Source organism: Pseudophryne corroboree, unplaced genomic scaffold (genome assembly GCF_028390025.1).
Source record: "Pseudophryne corroboree isolate aPseCor3 unplaced genomic scaffold, aPseCor3.hap2 scaffold_1338, whole genome shotgun sequence".
Lineage (NCBI taxonomy): Eukaryota > Metazoa > Chordata > Amphibia > Anura > Myobatrachidae > Pseudophryne > Pseudophryne corroboree.
The window spans coordinates 101921-123502 of NW_026967964.1; the positions used below are offsets into that span (position 1 = coordinate 101921).

General features: G+C 41.2%; 2 non-coding genes and 1 pseudogene across 2 annotated transcripts; 2 read left to right on the forward strand and 1 right to left on the reverse strand.

The window, feature by feature from the left end:
- Positions 1–5147: 5147 nt before the first annotated feature.
- LOC134994885 (U1 spliceosomal RNA) lies at positions 5148–5310 on the forward strand. Its single transcript, XR_010197828.1, has one exon. It is a non-coding gene; the product is annotated as a U1 spliceosomal RNA (small nuclear RNA).
- A 2083-nt stretch (positions 5311–7393) lies between these two features.
- Positions 7394–7572, reverse strand: LOC134994894 (U1 spliceosomal RNA; annotated as a pseudogene).
- A 9365-nt stretch (positions 7573–16937) lies between these two features.
- Positions 16938–17011, forward strand: TRNAN-AUU (transfer RNA asparagine (anticodon AUU)). The gene has a single exon. It is a non-coding gene; the product is annotated as a tRNA-Asn (tRNA).
- The last annotated feature ends 4571 nt before the right edge of the window (positions 17012–21582 follow it).

Below are 21582 nucleotides of genomic sequence, written 5' to 3' on the forward strand. Positions count from 1 at the left end.
AGGTAGGCAGATTGAAACTATCCTCTGCTATATGCATTTTTTTTTTGTTAATTAAAGTAATCCAAAACTGGGATTGATATTTTTGCTCTTTTATTTTTACTTAAAGTACAATAACTTTTACCATTTTAATTTGTTTTAAGAGTATATTGACAGTATTGTTTTCTTTCAAAAATCCACTTAATTTTCTTTACCCGATTATTAAAATGGTAATTGACAAAAACAAACTACATTGTCACCAGAAGAGCAATACAAAATGTACAAGTGATATATTAAAATCATCTTTCCAGCTTGAATTTCAATGATGCATTGGGGCAACGATTTTGTGAGAAACATCTTCACCCTTAAATAAAGATTTTCTTAATTCCTTACCTGTGTGCTAATTAGATATCACCTTGTTTTCACATTAAACAGACTTCCACATGAGAAAACAGCAAAGATGCAGTGGCGTTAATGTTTCCTGGTGTCAACCTGTATTATTTCCGTAGATATTGAAATGAGGATGCATCTTGCTGCCTTTCCAATGAAGCAAGTTTAATTTAGTAATAGGTGAAAAACCATCCCTACAAAGATGTTAATCAGATACTTGGCTTTGTGGACACTTTTCAGAGAACAAATTTGTAATCATAAAAATAAAGCCAGAAAATGAAGAGCTGTTTAATCACTTAATTGGATTTTTCTGCCAGCATTTTTCTTTTTCTCTGCAACCCACTGCTAAATTGTGCTTCCTAGCTGTTTTTTTATAAAATCACTTAATCAAATCTAACTCTGATTACATCAGAGAAGGCCAGGTACCCTACACCATAAGAGGGGGTTTGCAATTTTGACTTGTCTACTTAAATATTACCAAAATCTGATCACAAGGTCAATTACGTCCCTGGATGGGATTGAACCACCAACCTTTTGATTAATAGCTGAACACACTAACCGATTGCGCCACAGAGACACTTTGCGAAAAGTACATACTGACAAAGACTAATAAGCATTCATCTAGAACGTTTCCTAGAAAAACTTTAAAAAGTCAATAATCTGGACAGTTTTTGTAAGATGTTTCTTCCAGCAACCAATGAAGAAACACATTGGTACTTTCGCATGATGAGTGAGTGCTTCAGGATCTCTTGCACTTACATGTGCAGCAGAGTACTGCAATGGAAGCATGCTGGGCCCATAACCCAGAGGTAGGCAGATTGAAACTATCCTTTGCTATATGCATTTTTTTTGTTGTTCATTAAAGTAATCCAAAACTGGGATTGATATTTTAGCTTTTATTTTTACTTAAAGTACAATAACTTTTACCATTTTAATTTGTTTTAATAGTATATTGACAGTATTGTTTTCTTTCAAAAATCCTATTAATTTTCTTTACCCGATTATTAAAATGGTAATTGACAAAAACAAACTACATTGTCACCAGAAGAGCAATACAAAATGTACAAGTGATATATTAAAATCATCTTTCCAGCTTGAATTTCAATGATGCATTGGGGCAACGATTTTGTGAGAAACATCTTCACCCTTAAATAAAGATTTTCTTAATTCCTTACCTGTGTGCTAATTAGATATCACCTTGTTTTCACATTAAACAGACTTCCACATGAGAAAGCAGCAAGGATGCAGTGGCGTTAATGTTTCCTGGTGTCAACCTGTATTATTTCAGTAGATATTGAAATGAGGATGCATCTTGCTGCCTTTCCAATGAAGCAAGTTTAATTTAGTAATAGGTGAAAAACCATCCCTACAAATATGTTAATCAGATACTTGGCTTTGTGGACACTTTTCAGAGAACAAATTCGTTAGCATAAAAATAAAGCCAGAAAATGAAGAGCTGTTTAATCACTCAATTGGATTTTTCTGCCAGCATATTTCTTTTTCTCTGCAACCCACTGCTAAATTGTGCTTCCTAGCTGTTTTTTTTATAAAATCACTGATTCAAATCTAACTCTGATTACATCAGAGTAGGCCAGGTACCCTACACCATAAGAAGGGGGTTTGAAATTTTGACTTGTCTACTTAAAGATCACCAAAATCTGATAACAAGGTCAATTACATCCCTGCGTGGGATTGAACCACCAACCCTGTGATTAATAACCAAACACACCAACAGATTGCGCCACAGAGACACTTTACAAACGTACATACTGACAAAGGCTAATAAGCATTCATCTAGAACGTTTCCTAGAAAAACTTTAAAAAGTCAATAATCTGGAGAGTTTTTGTAAGATGTTTCTTCCATCAACCAACGAAGAAACACATTGGTACTTTCCCATGATGAGTGAGTGCTTCAGGATCTCTTGCACTTACATGTGCAGCAGAGTACTGCAATGGAAAAATGCTGGGCCCATAACCCAGAGGTAGGCAGATTGAAACTATCCTCTGCTATATGCATTTTTTTTTGTTAATTAAAGTAATCCAAAACTGGGATTGATATTTTTGCTCTTTTATTTTTACTTAAAGTGCAATAACTTTTACCTTTTTAATTTGTTTTAATAGTATATTGACAGTATTGTTTTCTTTCAAAAATCCACTTAATTTTCTTTACCCTATTATTAAAATGGTAATTGACAAAAACAAACTACATTGTCACCAGAAGAGCAATACAAAATGTACAAGTGATATATTAAAATCATCTTTCCAGCTTGAATTTCAATGATGCATTGGGGTAACGATTTTGTGAGAAACACCTTCACCCTTGAATAAAGATTTTCTTAATTCCTTACCTGTGTGCTAATTAGATATCACCTTGTTTTCACATTAAACAGACTTCAACATGCGAAAGCAGCAAGGATGCAGTGGCGTTAATGTTTCCTGGTGTCAACCTGTATTATTTCAGTAGACATTGAAATGAGGATGCATCTTGCTGCCTTTCCAATGAAGCAAGTTTAATTTAGTAATAGGTGAAAAACCATCCCTACAAAGGTGTTAATCAGAGACTTGGCTTTGTGGACACTTTTCAGAGAACAAATTTGTTAGCATAAAAATAAAGCCAGAAAATGAAGAGCTGTTTAATCACTCAATTGGATTTTTTTGCCAGCATATTTCTTTTTCTCTGCAACCCACTGCTAAATTGTGCTTCCTAGCTGTTTTTATAAAATCACTGAATCAAATCTAACTCTGATTACATCAGAGAAGGCCAGGTACCCTACACCATAACAGGGGGTTTGAAATTTTGACTTGTCTACTTAAAGATCACCAAAATCTGATAACAAGGTCAATTACGTCCCTGGGTGGGATTGAACCACCAACCTTTTGGTTAATAACCATACACACTAACTGATTGCGCCACAGCGACACTTTGCAAAAGTACATACTGACAAAGGCTAATAAGCATTCATCTAGAACGCTTCCTAGAAACATTTTAAAAAGTCAATAATGTGGAGAGTTTTTGTAAGATGTTTCTTCCATCAACCAATGAAGAAACACATTGGTACTTTCCCATGATAAGTGAGTGCTTCAGGACCTCTTGCACTTACATGTGCAGCAGAGTACTGTAATGGAAGCATGCTGGGTCCATAACCCAGAGGTAGGCAGATTGAAACTATCCTCTGCTATATGCATTTTTTTTTGTTAAAGTAATCCAAAACTGGGATTGATATTTTTGCTCTTTTATTTTTACTTAAAGTACAATAACTTTTACCATTTTAATTTGTTTTAATAGTATATTGACAGTATTGTTTTCTTTCAAAAATCCAATTAATTTTCTTTACCCGATTATTAAAATGGTAATTGACAAAAACAAACTACATTGTCACCAGAAGAGCAATACAAAATGTACAAGTGATATATTAAAATCATCTTTCCAGCTTGAATTTCAATGATGCATTGGGGCAACGATTTTGTGAGAAACATCTTCACCCTTAAATAAATATTTTCTTAATTCCTTACCTGTGTGCTAATTAGATATCACCTTGTTTTCACATTAAACAGACTTCCACATGAGAAAGCAGCAAGTTTGCAGTGGCGTTAATGTTTCCTGGTGTCAACCTGTATTATTTCTGTAGATATTGAAATGAGGATGCATCTTGCTGCCTTTCCAATGAAGCAAGTTTAATTTAGTAATAGGTGAAAAACCATCCCTACAAAGGTGTTAATCAGAGACTTGGCTTTGTGGACACTTTTCACAGAACAAATTTGTTAGCATAAAAATAAAGCCAGAAAATGAAGAGCTGTTTAATCACTCAATTGGATTTTTTTGCTAGCATATTTCTTTTTCTCTGCAACCCACTGCTAAATTGTGCTTCCTAGCTGTTTTTTATAAAATCACTGAATCAAATCTAACTCTGATTACATCAGAGAAGGCCAGGTACCCTACACCATAAGAGGGGGTTTGAAATTTTTACTTGTCTACATAAAGATCACCAAAATCTGATAACAAGGTCAATTACGTCCCTGGGTGGGATTGAACCACCAACTTTTTGGTTAATAGCCTTACACACTAACTGATTGCGCCACAGCGACACTTTGCAAAAGTATATACTGAAAAAGGCTAATAAGCATTCATCTAGAACGTTTCCTAGAAACATTTTAAAAAGTCAATAATGTGGAGAGTTTTTGTAAGATGTTTCTTCCATCAACCAATGAAGAAACACATTGGTACTTTCCCATGATGAGTGAGTGCTTCAGGATCTCTTGCACTTACATGTGCAGCAGAGTACTGTAATGGAAGCATGCTGGGTCCATAACCCAGAGGTAGGCAGATTGAAACTATCCTCTGCTATATGCATTTTTTTTGTTAATTAAAGTAATCCAAAACTGGGATTGACATTTTTGCTCTTTTATTTTTACTTAAAGTACAATAACTTTTACCATTTTAATTTGTTTTAATAGTATATTGACAGTATTGTTTTCTTTCAAAAATTCACTTAATTTTCTTTTCTGTGTGCTAATTAGATAGCACCTTGTTTTCACATTAAATAGACTTCCACATGAGAAAGCAGCAAGGATGCAGTGGCGTTAATGTTTCCTGGTGGTAGTGGGGGACTGTGTTTGTGCTTTCCTCTGGTCAGCTCTGGTAAAAGTCAGATGTCTTTGTCTCAGATCTTCCTCTAGCCTTGTTCTTCTTTCGAGAGTTCCCTTGTGCTGCCTCAGTTGGATCTCCTTCACTTGACAGGGGCGTACCCGAGCAGCGACCCTCCCCAGCACTAGCCCAACTCCTACTTACCTGCCAGGTGAGATACTATGATCATGAAGGTGCTTCTCCCAGGGCAAGGCTCACCCATTGCACTCTGGGTGTGCTGCTCCTGCGATTTCCCCAAATGTGGGAAACTTGACTGCATAATTTGTGTTTCCCCTGGTCGGCTCTCGTATAATTCAGATCTCTTTGTCTCAGGTCTCTCTCCAGCCTAGTTTGCTGTCTGTTTCCACTTCTCTTTTCTTAAACCGCTCCCTTCTATGTCCTTGCGCACCTTAATTAAATCTAACTCTGATTACGTCAGAGAAGGCCAGGTACCCTACACCATAAGAGGGGGTTTGAAATTTTGACTTGTCTACTTAAAGATCACCAAAATCTGATCACAAGGTCAATTACATCACTGGGTGGGAACCTTTTGGTTAATAGCCCATGTAAGTGCAAGAGATCCTGAAGCACTCACTCATCATGGGAAAGTACCAATGTGTTTCTTACAAAAATTCTCCAGATTATTGACTTTTTAAAGTTTTTCTAGGAAACGTTCTAGATGAATGCTTATTAGCCTTTGTCAGTATGTACTTTTGCAAAGTGTCGCTGTGGCGCAATCAGTCAGTGTGTATGGCTATTAACCTAAAGGTTGGTGATTCAATCCCACCCAGGGACGTAATTGACCTTGTTATCAGATTTTGGTGATCTTTAAGTAGACAAGTCAAAATTTCAAACCCCCTCTTATGGTGTAGGGTACCCGGCCTTCTCTGATGTAATCAGAGTTAGATTTGATTAAGTGATTTTATAAAAAACAGCTAGGAAGCACAATTTAGCAGTGGGTTGCAGAGAAAAAAAATTATGCTGGCAGAAAAGTCCAATTGAGTGATTAAACAGCTCTTCATTTTCTGATTTTATGTTTATGCTAACAAATTTGCTCTCTGAAAAGTGTCCACAAAGCCAAGTCTCTGATTAACACCTTTGTAGGAATGATTATCCACCTATTACTGAATTAAACTTGCTTCATTGGAAAGGAAGCAAGATGCATCCTCATTTCAATGTCTACTGAAATAATACAGGTTGACACCAGGAAACATAAACGTCACTGCATCCTTGCTGCTTCCTCATGGGGAAGTCTGTTTAATGTGAAAACAAGGTGATATCTAATCAGCACACAGGTAAGGAATTAAGAAAATCTTTCTTTATGGGTGAAGATGTTTCTCACAAAATTGTTGCACCAAGGCATCATTGAAATTAAAGCTGGAAAGATGATTTTAATATATCACTTGTATATTTTGTACTGCTCTTCTGGTGACAATGTAGTTTGTTTTTGTCAATTACCATTTTAATAATAGGGTAAAGAAAATTAAGTGGATTTTTGAAAGAAAACAATACTGTCAATATACTATTAAAACAAATTAAAATGGTAAAAGTTATTGTACTTTAAGTAAAAATAAAAGAGCAAAAATATCAATCCCAGTTTTGGATTACTTTAATTAACAAAAAACAATGCATATAGCAGAGGATAGTTTCAATCTGCCTACCTCTGGGTTATGGACCCAGCATGCTTCCATTACAGTACTCTGCTGCACATGTAAGTGCAAGAGATCCTGAAGCACTCACTCATCATGGGAAAGTACCAATGTGTTTCTTCATTGGTTGATGGAAGAAACATCTTACAAAAACTCTCCAGATTATTGACTTTTTAAAGTTTTTCTAGGAAACGTTCTAGATGAATGCTTATTAGCCTTTGTCAGTATGTACTTTCGCAAAGTGTCTCTGAGGCACAAACAGTTAGCGTGTTCAGTTGTTAACCAAAAGGTTGGTGGTTCAATCCCACCTAGGGACGTAATTGACCTTGTTATCAGATTTTGGTGATCTTTAAGTAGACAAGTCAAAATTTCGAAAACCCCTGTTATGGTGTAGGGTACCTGGCCTTCTCTGATGTAATCAGAGTTAGATTTGATTAAGTGATTTTATAAAAAAAACAGCCACGAAGCACAATTTAGCAGTGGGTTGCAGAGAAAAAGAAATATGCTGGCAGAAAAATCCAATTGAGTGATTAAACAGCTCTTCATTTTCTGGCTTTATTTTTATGCTAACAAATTTGTGCTCTGAAAAGTGTCCACAAAGCCAAGTATCTTATTAACACCTTTGTAGGGATGGTTTTTCACCTATTATTAAATTAAACTTGCTTCATTGGAAAGGCAGCAAGTGATGTCATCCAAGCAGTGGGTCAAGGTTGGCTTCAAACCTCGTCTGCTTATGAAAAGAGAAAAGGGGTATGCAGGGCATGGCGGCCTTTTGCGGTGCTTGGATGACCCCTAGTTCGCATTAAATAATGCAGTCGAGTTTCCCACATTTGGGGAAATCACAGGGGTCAGCATACCCAGAATGCAATGAATGAACCGCACCCTGGGAGAACAGTCTTCATGACCATGGTATCTCCTATGCAAAATAAGTATGATTTGGGATAGGGCTGGGGAGGGCCGCTGCTCAGGCACATCTCTGTCAAGTAAAGGAGATTCAACTGAGGCAGCACAAGGGAACTCTCATCTGGGGACAACAACTGCAGGGAGAACACATATTTTCAGATGAACATGGGAGGGCAGAAGGCTGCCTAATACTGAAGCACCCCCAAACAACAAACCAAATGCAACAACTAGTGCAAGCATTCCTGGGGGAAGGCCTGCAGCAGATGGATTTGCATATGGCGATGTCATCCAAGCAGTGGGTCAAAGTTGGCTTCAACCCTCGTCTGCATATGAAAAGAGAAAAGGGGCGTGCAGGGCATGGCGGCCTTTTGCGGCACTTGGATGACCCCTAGTTCGCATTAAACACCTCCACCCTCTGTCGGTGTGGGGCTCATGTTGGCTATGCCCCAGCCCCTGAAGGATTCAAGCTGATTTCTTGCAGCAGCTGGGCACTGTAACAGCTCCAGAGCTGCTCTGTAAGGCAAGTAAAAGGGTGTGGGCCCTGCAGCACTACCTGTAGTTCGCATTGTGCAAGACCCCTAGTTCGCATTAAACACCCCCACCCTCCTTCGGTGTGGGGCTCATGTTGGCCATGCCCCAGCCCCTGAAGCATTCACGCTGATTTCTTGCAGCAGCTGGGCACTGTAACAGCTCAAGAGCTGCTCTGTAAGGCAAGTAAAAGGGTGTGGGCCCTGCAGCACTACCTGTAGTTTGCATTGTGCATTGGAAGGCACAAAGTAAGCAGACGGGAGGAGAAGTCAGGATAGTGCACAAGGGTATAGACGGGAGGGGATCAAGAAAAAAGAAGTGGAAACAGACAGCAAACTAGGCTTCCAATGCACAATGCAAACTACAGGTAGTGCTGCAGGGCCCACACCCTTTTACTTGCCTTACAGAGCAGCTCTGGAGCTGTTTAATCACTCAATTGGATTTTTCTGCCAGCATAATTTTTCTCTTACGTCCTAGAGGATGCTGGGGACTCCGTAAGGACCATGGGGGATAGACGGGCTCCGCAGGAGACATGGGCACTTTAAGAAAGACTTTAGATCTGGGTGTGCACTGGCTCCTCCCTCTATGCCCCTCCTCCAGACCTCAGTTTACTACTGTGCCCAGAGGAGACTGGGTGCTTTTCAGGGAGCTCTCCTGAGTTTCCTGACAGAAAGTATATTTGTTAGATTTTTTTATTTTCAGGGAGCCTGCTGGCAACAGACTCCCTGCATCGAGGGGCGGAGGGGAGAGATGCACACCTACTTCTGTGAGTTGATAGGCTCTGCTTCTTAGGCTACTGTACAGCATTAGCTCCAGAGGGATCGGTACGCAGGTCTCACCCTCGCCGTCCGTCCCAGAGCCGCGCCGCCGTCCCCCTCGCAGAGCCGGAAGATAGAAGCCGGGTGAGTATGAGAAGAAAAGAAGACTTCAGAGGCGGCGGAAGACTTCATGATCTTCACTGAGGTAACGCACAGCAGTAAAGCTGTGCTCCATTGCTCCCATACACCTCACACACGGCAGTCAGTGTAAGGGTGAAGGGCGCAGGGGGGACGCCCTGGGCAGCAATATAGACCTCTCTTTGGCAAAATAAATATATATGCAGCTAGGCACTGTATATATATATAAGAGCCCCCGCCATTTTTTTATGGGGGGGGCTATTTGAGCGGGACAGAAGCCCGTCGCTGAGGGGGTGGGGCTTCTCCCTCAGCACTCCCCAGCGCCATTTTCTCCACAGCACCGCTGAGGGGAAGCTCCATGGACTCTCCCCTGCTTATACCATGGTAGAAAGAGGGTCTTAAAGAAGAGGGGGCACATAATTAGGCGCATATATATATGGAAATACAGCGCTACTGGGTAAACATAAAGTGATTGTGTTTTTTTCCTGGGTCATATAGCGCTGGGGTGTGTGCTGGCATACTTTCTCTCTCTGTCTCTCCAAAGGGCCTTGTTGGGGAACTGTCCTCAGATAAGAGGATTCCCTGAGTGTATGGTGTGTCGGTACACGTGTGTCGACATGTCTGAGGTAGAAGGCTCTCCTAGAGAGGAGCAGGAGCAAATTAATGTGGTGTCTCCATCGACAACGCCGACACCTGACTGGATGGATATGTGGAATGTTTTAAGTGCTAATGTAAACTTATTACACAAGAGATTAGACAAAGCTGAAGCTAGGGAACAGTCAGGGAGTCAACCCATGCCTGTCCCTATGTCGCAGGGACCTTCGGGGTCTCAAAAGCGCCCACTATCCCAAATAGTTGACACAGATACCGACACAGATTCTGACTCCAGTGTCGACTACGATGATGCAAAGTTACAACCAAAATTGGCTAAATGTATTCGATATATGATTATTGCAATAAAAGATGTTTTGCACATCACAGAGTCCCCTGTCCCTGACACGAGGGTACACATGTATAAGGGAAAGAAACCTGAGATAACCTTTCCCCCCTCACATGAGTTGAACGAATTATGTGAAAAAGCTTGGGAATCTCCAGACAAAAAGCTGCAGATTCCCAAAAGGATTCTTATGGCGTATCCTTTCCCGCCAATGGACAGGATACGGTGGGAATCCTCCCCTAGGGTGGATAAAGCATTGACACGCTTATCCAAAAAGGTAGCGCTGCCATCCCAGGATACGGCTACCATCAGGGACCCTGCTGACCGCAAGCAGGAGGTTACCCTAAAGTCCATTTACACACATTCTGGTACCTTACTCAGACCGGCAATTGCGTCGGCCGAGGTTGTAGCGCGGTGGCAGCATGGACAGATACCTTATCAGCAGAGATTGAGACCCTAGATAAGGATGCTATGTTATTGACCATAGGGCATATAAAAGATGCTGTCCTATATATGAGAGATGCTCAAAGTGACATTAGTCTACTGGGTTCTAGAATAAACGCTATGTCGATTTCTGCTAGACGAGTCCTATGGACCCGGCAATGGACAGGTGATGCCGACTCAAAAAGGCATATGGAGGTTTTACCTTACAGGTGTGAGGAATTGTTTGGGGAAGGTCTCTCGGACCTTGTCTCCACAGCTACAGCTGGTAAATCAAATTTTTTGCCTTATATTCCCTCACAGCCTAAGAAAGCACCACATTATCAAATGCAGTCCTTTCGATCACAGAGAAACAAGAAAGTACGAGGTGCGTCCTTTCTTGCCAGAGGTAAGGGCAGAGGGAAGAAGCTGCACAACACAGCTAGTTCCCAGGAACAGAAGTCCTCCCCGGCCTCTACAAAATCCACCGCATGACGCTGGGGCTCCGCTAAAGGAGTCCGCCCAGTTGGGGGCACGTCTTCGTGTTTTCAGCCACATCTGGGTTCATTCGCAGGTGGATCCCTAGGCAATAGAAATTGTTTCTCAGGGTTACAAGCTGAAATTCGAAGAGGTGCCTCCTCGCCGGTTTTTCAAATCGGCCCTACCATCTTCTCCCCAGGAAAGGGAGATAGTGTTAAATGCAATTCACAAATTGTATCTTCAACAGGTGGTGGTCAAGGTTCCCCTGCTTCAACAAGGAAAGGGAAATTATTCGACCCTGTTTGTAGTCCCAAAACCGGACGGTTTGGTCAGACCCATATTAAATTTAAAATCCCTGAACCTATACTTGAAAAGGTTCAAGTTCAAGATGGAATCGCTAAGAGCGGTCATCGCCAGCCTAGAAGGGGGGGATTTTATGATATCTCTGGACATAAAGGATGCATACCTTCATGTACTCATTTATCCACCTCATCAGGCGTACCTAAGATTTGCGGTACAGTATTGTCATTACCAATTTCAGACGTTGCCGTTTGGTCTCTCCAGAATTTTCTCCGAGAATTTTCACCAAGGTAATGACGGAAATTATGGTGCTCCTGCGAAAGCAAGGTGTCACAATTATCCCGTACTTGAACGATCTCCTCATAAAAGCGAGATCAAGAGAGCAGTTGCTGAACAGCGTATAACTTTCATTGAAGGTGTTACAGCAAAACGGCTGGATTCTCAATATCCCGAAGTCGCAGTTGGTTCCTACGACTCGTCTGACTTTGCTTGGGCATTATTCTGGATACGGACCAGAAAAGGGTTTATCTTCCGATAGAAAAGGCCCAGGAACTCATGACTCTGGTCAGGAACCTATTGAAACCAAAACAGGTGTCAGTGCATCACTGCACTCGAGTCCTGGGAATGATGGTGGCATCATACGAGGCCATTCCCTTCGGCAGGTTCCATGCGAGGATCTTGCAATGGGACCTACTGGACAAGTGGTCCGGGTCACATCTACAGATTCATCAGTTGATCACCCTGTCCCCCAGGGCCAGGGTATCTCTCCTGTGGTGGCTGCAGAGTGCTCACCTTCTAGAGGGCCGCAGGTTCGGCATTCAGGACTGGATCCTGGTGACCACGAACGCGAGCCTCCGAGGTTGGGGAGCAGCCACACAGGGAAGAAATTTCCAAGGTCTTTGGTCAAGTCAGGAGACTTGTCTTCACATCAACATCCTGGAGCTAAGGGCCATATACAACGCCCTATGTCAAGCGGAGACCTTACTTCGCGACCAACCAGTTCTGATCCAGTCAGACAACGTCACCGCAGTAGTTCATGTAAACCGCCAAGGCGGCACAAGGAGCAGAGTGGCGATGGCGGAAGCCACCAGAATTCTTCGCTGGGCGGAGAATCATGTAAGCGCACTGTCAGCAGTGTTCATTCCGGGAGTGGACAACTGGGAAGCAGACTTCCTCAGCAGACACGACCTACATCCAGGAGAGTGGGGACTCCATCAGGAAGTCTTCGCACAGATTGCAAGTCGGTGGGGACTGTTCCAGATAGACATGATGGCGTCCCGCCTCAACAAAAAGCTACAGAGGTATTGCACCAGGTCAAGAGACCCTCAGGCAGTAGCTGTTTAAACAGCTCTTCATTTTCTGATTTTATGTTTATGCTAACAAATTTGCTCTCTGAAAAGTGTCCACAAAGCCAAGTCTCTGATTAACACCTTTGTAGGAATGGTTTTTCACCTATTACTGAATTAAACTTGCTTCATTGGAAAGGCAGCAAGATGCATCCTCATTTCAATGTCTACTGAAATAATACAGGTTGACACCAGGAAACATAAACGCCACTGCATCCTTGCTGCTTTCGCATGTGGAAGTCTGTTTAATGTGAAAACAAGGTGATATCTAATTAGCACACAGGTAAGGAATTAAGAAAATCTTTATTTAAGGGTGAAGGTGTTTCTCACAAAATCGTTGCCCCAATGCATCATTGAAATTCAAGCTGGAAAGATGATTTTAATATATCACTTGTACATTTTGTATTGCTCTTCTGGTGACAATGTAGTTTGTTTTTGTCAATTACCATTTTAATAATAGGGTAAAGAAAATTAAGTGGATTTTTGAAAGAAAACAATACTGTCAATATACTATTAAAACAAATTAAAATGGTAAAAGTTATTGTACTTTAAGTAAAAATAAAAGAGCAAAAATATCAATCCCAGTTTTGGATTACTTTAATTAACAAAAAAAATGCATATAGCAGAGGATAGTTTCAATCTGCCTACCTCTGGGTTATGGGCCCAGCATGTTTCCATTGCAGTACTCTGCTGCACATGTAAGTGCAAGAGATCCTGAAGCACTCACTCATCATGGGAAAGTACCAATGTGTTTCTTCGTTGGTTGATGGAAGAAACATCTTACAAAAACTCTCCAGATTATTGACTTTTTAAAGTTTTTCTAGGAAACGTTCTAGATGAATGCTTATTAGCCTTTGTCAGTATGTATGTTTGTAAAGTGTCTCTGTGGCGCAATCGGTTAGTGTGTTTGGTTATTAATCAAAGGGTTGGTGGTTCAATCCCACCCAACGATGTAATTGACCTTGTTATCAGATTTTGGTGATCTTTAAGTAGACAAGTCAAAATTTCAAACCCCCTTCTTATGGTGTAGGGTACCTGGCCTACTCTGATGTAATCAGAGTTAGATTTGAATCAGTGATTTTATAAAAAAACAGCTAGGAAGCACAATTTAGCAGTGGGTTGCAGAGAAAAAGAAATATGCTGGCAGAAAAATCCAATTGAGTGATTAAACAGCTCTTCATTTTCTGGCTTTATTTTTATGCTAACTAATTTGTTCTCTGAAAAGTGTCCACAAAGCCAAGTATCTGATTAACATATTTGTAGGGATGGTTTTTCACCTATTACTAAATTAAACTTGCTTCATTGGAAAGGCAGCAAGATGCATCCTCATTTCAATATCTACTGAAATAATACAGGTTGACACCAGGAAACATTAACGCCACTGCATCCTTGCTGCTTTCTCATGTGGAAGTCTGTTTAATGTGAAAACAAGGTGATATCTAATTAGCACACAGGTAAGGAATAAAGAAAATCTTTATTTAAGGGTGAAGATGTTTCTCACAAAATCGTTGCCCCAATGCATCATTGAAATTCAAGCTGGAAAGATGATTTTAATATATCACTTGTACATTTTGTATTGCTCTTCTGGTGACAATGTAGTTTGTTTTTGTCAATTACCATTTTAATAATAGGGTAAAGAAAATTAAGTGGATTTTTGAAAGAAAACAATACTGTCAATATACTATTAAAACAAATTAAAATGGTAAAAGTTATTGTACTTTAAGTAAAAATAAAAGAGCAAAAATATCAATCCCAGTTTTTGGATTACTTTAATTAACAAAAAAAATGCATATAGCAGAGGATAGTTTCAATCTGCCTACCTCTGGGTTATGGGCCCAGCATGTTTCCATTGCAGTACTCTGCTGCACATGTAAGTGCAAGAGATCCTGAAGCACTCACTCATCATGGGAAAGTACCAATGTGTTTCTTCGTTGGTTGATGGAAGAAACATCTTACAAAAACTCTCCAGATTATTGACTTTTTAAAGTTTTTCTAGGAAACGTTCTAGATGAATGCTTATTAGCCTTTGTCAGTATGTATGTTTGTAAAGTGTCTCTGTGGCGCAATCGGTTAGTGTGTTTGGTTATTAATCAAAGGGTTGGTGGTTCAATCCCACCCAACGATGTAATTGACCTTGTTATCAGATTTTGGTGATCTTTAAGTAGACAAGTCAAAATTTCAAACCCCCTTCTTATGGTGTAGGGTACCTGGCCTACTCTGATGTAATCAGAGTTAGATTTGAATCAGTGATTTTATAAAAAAAACAGCTAGGAAGCACAATTTAGCAGTGGGTTGCAGAGAAAAAGAAATATGCTGGCAGAAAAATCCAATTGAGTGATTAAACAGCTCTTCATTTTCTGGCTTTATTTTTATGCTAACTAATTTGTTCTCTGAAAAGTGTCCACAAAGCCAAGTATCTGATTAACATATTTGTAGGGATGGTTTTTCACCTATTACTAAATTAAACTTGCTTCATTGGAAAGGCAGCAAGATGCATCCTCATTTCAATATCTACTGAAATAATACAGGTTGACACCAGGAAACATTAACGCCACTGCATCCTTGCTGCTTTCTCATGTGGAAGTCTGTTTAATGTGAAAACAAGGTGATATCTAATTAGCACACAGGTAAGGAATAAAGAAAATCTTTATTTAAGGGTGAAGATGTTTCTCACAAAATCGTTGCCCCAATGCATCATTGAAATTCAAGCTGGAAAGATGATTTTAATATATCACTTGTACATTTTGTATTGCTCTTCTGGTGACAATGTAGTTTGTTTTTGTCAATTACCATTTTAATAATCGGGTAAAGAAAATTAATTGGATTTTTGAAAGAAAACAACACTGTCAATATACTATTAAAACAAATTAAAATGGTAAAAGTTATTGTACCTTAAGTAAAAATAAAAGCTAAAATATCAATCCCAGTTTTGGATTACTTTAATGAACAAAAAAAAAATGCATATAGCAAAGGATAGTTTCAATCTGCCTACCTCTGGGTTATGGGCCCAGCATGCTTCCATTGCAGTACTCTGCTGCACATGTAAGTGCAAGAGATCCTGAAGCACTCACTCATCTTTGGAAAGTACCAATGTGTTTCTTCATTGGTTGCTGGAAGAAACATCTTACAAAAACTCTCCAGATTATTGACTTTTTAAAGTTTTTCTAGGAAACGTTCTAGATGAATGCTTATTAGTCTTTGTCAGTATGTACTTTTTGCAAAGTGTCTCTGTGGCGCAATCGGTTAGTGTGTTCAGCTATTAATCAAAAGGTTGGTGGTTCAATCCCATCCAGGGACGTAATTGACCTTGTCATCAAATTTTGGTAATATTTAAGTAGACAAGTCATATAGCAGAGGATAGTTTCAATCTGCCTACCTCTGGGTTATGGACCCAGCATGCTTCCATTACAGTACTCTGCTGCACATGTAAGTGCAAGAGATCCTGAAGCACTCACTCATCATGCGAAAGTACCAATGTGTTTCTTCATTGGTTGCTGGAAGAAACATCTTACAAAAACTCTCCAGATTATTGACTTTTTAAAGTTTTTCTAGGAATCGTTCTAGATGAATGCTTATTAGCCTTTGTCAGTATGTACTTTTGCAAAGTTTCGCTGTGGCGCAATCAGTTAGTGTGTACGGCTATTAACCAAAAGGTTGGTGGTTCAATCCCACCCAGGGACGTAATTGAACTTGTAATCAGATTTTGTTGATCTTTAAGTAGACAAGTCAAAATTTCGAAAACCCCTGTTATGGTGTAGGGTACCTGGCCTTCTCTGATGTAATCAGCGTTAGATTTGATTCATACTGTTAACTGGGTAGTATATCACAAGTTATACGGTGTGATTGGTGTGGCTGGTATGAATCTTGACCTTGGATTAACAAAAATCCTTTCCTCGAACTGTCTGTCTCCTCTGGGCACAGTTTCTCTAACTGAGGTATGGAGGAGGGGCATAGAGGGAGGAGCCAGTGCACACCCAGATCTAAAGTCTTTCTTAAAGTGCCCATGTCTGCTGCGGAGCCCGTCTATCCCCCATGGTCCTTACGGAGTCCCCATCATCCTCTACGGACTACGAGAAAAAAAAATTACCGGTAGGTTTAAAATGTTATTTTTTTCTCTGCAACCCACTGCTAAATTGTGCTTCCTAGCTGTTTTTTATAAAATCACTTAATTAAATCTAACTCTGATTACGTCAGAGAAGGCCAGGTACCCTACACCATAAGAGGGGGTTTGAAATTTTGACTTGTCTACTTAAAGATCACCAAAATCTGATGACAAGGTCAATTACATCCCTGGGTGGGATTGAACCACCAACCTTTTGGTTAATAGCCCATGTAAGTGCAAGAAATCCTGAAGCACTCACTCATCATGGGAAAGTACCAATGTGTTTCTTACAAAAATTCTCCAGATTATTGACTTTTTAAAGTTTTTCTAGGAAACGTTCTAGATGAATGATTATTAGCCTTTGTCAGTATTGACTTTTGCAAGGTGTCTCTGTGGCGCAATCGGTTAGCATGTTTGGCTATTAACCAAAAGGTTGGTGGTTCAATCCCACCCAGGGATGTAATTGACCTTGTAATCAGATTTTGGTGATCTTTAAGTAGACAAGTCAAAATTTCAAAAACCCCCCTTATGGTGTAGGGTACCTGGCCTTCTCTGATGTAATCAGAGTTAGATTTGATTAAGTGATTTTATAAAAAAACAGCTAGGAAGCACAATTTAGCAGTGGGTTGCAGAGAAAAAAAATATGCTGGCAGAAAAGTCCAATTGAGTGATTAAACAGCTCTTCATTTTCTGATTTTATGTTTATGCTAACAAATTTGCTCTCTGAAAAGTGTCCACAAAGCCAAGTCTCTGATTAACACCTTTGTAGGAATGGTTTTTCACCTATTACTGAAATAAACTTGCTTCATTGGAAAGGCATCAAAGATGCATCCTCATTTCAATGTCTACTGAAATAATACAGGTTGACACCAGGAAACGTCACTGCATCCTTGCTGCTTCCTCACGGGGAAGTCTGTTTAATGTGAAAACAAGGTGATATCTAATCAGCACACAGGTAAGGAATTAAGAAAATCTTTCTTTGTGGGTGAAGATGTTTCTCACAAATTGTTGTCCCAATGCATCATTGAAATTCAAGATGGAAGATGATTTTCATATATCACTTGTACATTTTGCATTGCTCTTCTGGTGACAATGTAGTTTGTTTTTGTCAATTACCATTTCAGTAATAGGGTAAAGAAAATTAAGTGGATTTTTTAAAGAAAACAATGCTGTCAATATACTATTAAAACAAATTAAAATGATAAAAGTTATTGTACTTTAAGTAAAAATAAAAGAGCCAAAATATCAATCCCAGTTTTTGATTACTTTAATTATAAAAAAAAAAATGCACATAGCAGAGGATAGTTTCGATCAATCGACCTCTGGGTTATGGGCCCAGCATGCTTCCATTGCACTACTCTGCTGCTCATGGAAGTGTAAGAGATCCTGAAGACTAAATTGATTAAAGGCCTAAAAGTACTGGACTATAAGGAAAGACTTACTAGGCTGAATATTTATACACTAGAAAAGAGGTGCCTAAGAGGAGATATTATTAATATCTTCAAATATGTAAAGATACATAACAAAGAGTTATCAGAGGAATTATTTATTAAAAGAACACGTGGTCACTCGCTGCGACTGGAGGAAAGTTCAGAACGCAATGGAGGAAAGGTTTCTTCACTGTTAGGGCAATCAGGATGTGGAATTCCCTGCCAGGGAAGGTGGTAATGGCGGACTCTGTAATTGGATTTAAAAAAGGAATGGATACATTTCTGAATGAAAAAGCTATCCAAGGTTATAATACTTAAAATATCAACATGGTTAATCCGGGGGTAACATGAGTTATAGTAGCTAACTAGTCATAAAACATTATTCAGCAAGTATGTAGAATCATCACAACTTAAAACAGGTTGAACACGATGGGCAATTTGCCTCTATTCAACCTCAAAAACTATGTTACTATATTACTATGTTATTGTAGTATACAGAACACCACAATGCAATGAGCAGTGATAGTGAGCACTGATGAGGATACTAGAACTGACACTGAGCAGCAAGATGCAGCACTGGACTATTAGTAATGTACTGTAGTATGCTGAGCACCACAATGCAGCACAAGACAATGAGCAGTGATACTGAGCACTGATGAGGATACTACTGAGAACTGACACTGAGCAGGAGAGACACACTACTAGTATTACTGAGCAGCAATAAGTAACCACTGATACTGAGCACTGATATTGAGATTTCCACTGAGAGAACATAGCCACGTCCTCTCCGCTCTCTCTTCAATGCACGAGTAAAAATGGCAGTAACGCGCAGCTCTTTATATGGAATCCGAATCTCGCGAGAATCCGACAGCGGGATGATGACATTTTCCCTTGTTCAGGTTTTCCGAGTCAGGCGGGAACAACCGAGCCTGCCTCGGACCAGTGTAAACCACGTGGAGTTCGTGGGGAATTCGGTTCTCGGAGAACCGAACCCGCTCCTCTCTACCTTATACCCATCAATTTTTTTATTTTCAATCTAAGCCCCTGCAGTTTTCTGTAAGCATCTGCTTCGCTATGATGATCAACAAGTCACAAGGGCAAACACTCAGGGTTTGAGGCGTAGATCTTAGGACCAGCTGCTACAAGCATGGCAGAGGTGTCACTATCACTGGTGACACACAGAGAGGTGGCGAGGGAGATTGTAATGCAGTGCGCGCAGATAAGCAGCGCAATGGTAAAAAGGAGGCATGGTTTCATAGGTAGGGGCGTGGCCTGGTGGCCTGAATCTACATTTTGTTGCTCCGGGTGTCCCGGGGGTTGGGGGCTGCACCCGGGGACTAGTGTGTGAGCGGTGCTGGCTCCTGCACAGTGACAGGGCATGGCCACCCAGCATGACGCCTCCCTTCTTGACCATGCTGTAATTGCAGTCGCACTGCAGTTCAGCGTGATCATAAAAAATGGTGTAGGCTCCTGCTGGTGCAGACTGTATGTGCGCGCAGGAAGCCGCCACCATTTTTGTGATCACAGCGGCTGAATGTGATGTCATACAGCCGCTGTGACCACGCCCCCTGTGTCTCCTCCGTTGCAGACCCCATTTTGAAGCCTTGCCCCCGCACCGCTCCATCCCTGACTTGGAAATGGAGTGTTGCTGACCCACCTCTCCCCCCCTTCCCCACCCCGATTGACAGGCAGAGGCGATCACATTCTCTGCGGGGTGCCGCAGAAAATGCAGGCACATGCGTATGCTCTTAGCAATTTTTGCAGTTGGATCGCTTATTGTGATTGCAATCCAACCTGAATCAGGCCCTATTACCTATCACAATGCGCTGCGGGCAGTACAAAATTGGGTTAATATAGGAGAAAAAACCCCAGACCTGTGCTCCTTAACTGTACCTGGTGGCTAGTGGAGCGGCTGCCCAGTAATCAGTGTCCACCGCAGTGCGCACACGGCCCACCCCCTACGGCCTCGCTCCCCTTCATCAGCGGCCTCGTGATCCGGAAGGGTGGTGTGTGTGTGACTGACCTTAGGATGAAACCGGAGCCTCCGCTGCAGTGACCCAGCAACCAGGGCACGGGAGTATATAGCGCCGCTGGGAGTGATGAAGCTGCAGTAAAGATGTCTATTAGACCTAGCCTGCTGCAGCCCTTGTAGATTCTCATAAAACAAGTTCTTCTTTTCTTGTCAAAATTAATAGCTAAGAATAGGCTGCCTGAGGCAGGCCCCTGTTAATTGGCCTGCTACTGAAGGCACCAACTACAAACTGAGCTCCCTGTTCATGGAAGCGGGGTTATAGAGGAGAATGCACTGAGCTTCTTGGGAACAGTCAAAAGCTTTGAGCCGGTTGGTGCCTCAGATCAAGATCCTACTCTACACCCCAATGTGAATCCTTGTGGAGTCCAGTGTACCCCACAGAAGAAATTAATGTGTCACACCCATTGGCAGCAACCTTAGAATAGCTGCTGACGGGCACAATTGAGAAAGGAAGGGGGGGGGGGACATTTGAATCCAGCACATAGATGCAATTCAAATATGTAATTTGTACCTTCCTATTTTAAAATATAATGGATGAACCTCACCCTGTGAGAACAATCTTCATGATCAAGAGATCTAATATGTAAAATAAGTATGAGTTGGGATAGGGCTGGGGAGGGTGGCTGCTCGGGCAGCCCCTCCCCCGTCAAGTTAAGGAGATTCAACTGAGGAAGCACAAGGGAACTCTCGTCTGGGGACAACAACTGCAGGGAGACCACATCTTTTCAGATGAACATGGGATGGCGGAAGGCTGCCTAATACTGAAGCACCATCAAATATCAAACCATATCCAACAACTAGTAACAGCATTCCTGGGGGAAGGTCTGCAGCAGACGGATTTGCATACGGTGATGTCATCCAAGCAGTGGGCCAAAGTTGGCTGGAACCCTCATCTGCATATAAAAAGAGAAAAGGGGCATGCAGGGCATGGTGGCCTTTTGCAGTGCTTGGATGACCCCTAGTTCGCATTAAACACCCCCACCCTCCTTTGGTGTGGGGCTCATGTTGGCCATGCCCCATCCCCTGAAGCATTCATGCTGATTTCTTGCAGCAGCTGGGCACTGTAACAGCTCCAGAGCTGCTCTGTAAGGCAAGTAAAAGGGTGTGGGCCCTGCAGCACCACCTGTAGTTCGCATTGTGTGTTGGAAGGCACAAAGTAAGCAGACGGGAGGAGAAGTCAGGATAGTACACAAGGGCATCCTTTTCTCTTAGTCCGTAGAGGATGCTGGGGTCACATTAAGAACCATGGGGTATAGACGGGATCCGCAAGAGACATGGGCACTTTAAGACTTTCAAAGGGTGTGAACTGGCTCCTCCCTCTATGCCCCTCCTCCAGACTCCAGTTATAGGAACTGTGCCCAGGGAGACGGACATTTCGAGGAAAGGATTTATTGTTAAACTAAGGTGAGCATCTTACCAGCTCACACCTTAAGCATGCCGCAGAACGTGGCATTCAACAGAACACAAGCCAACGGCATGAACAATTGCAGCAAAAAGCTGACCAGAACCGTAACACAACATGTGTATAACCACAAGTAATAACTGCAGACACAGTATGGACTGGGACGG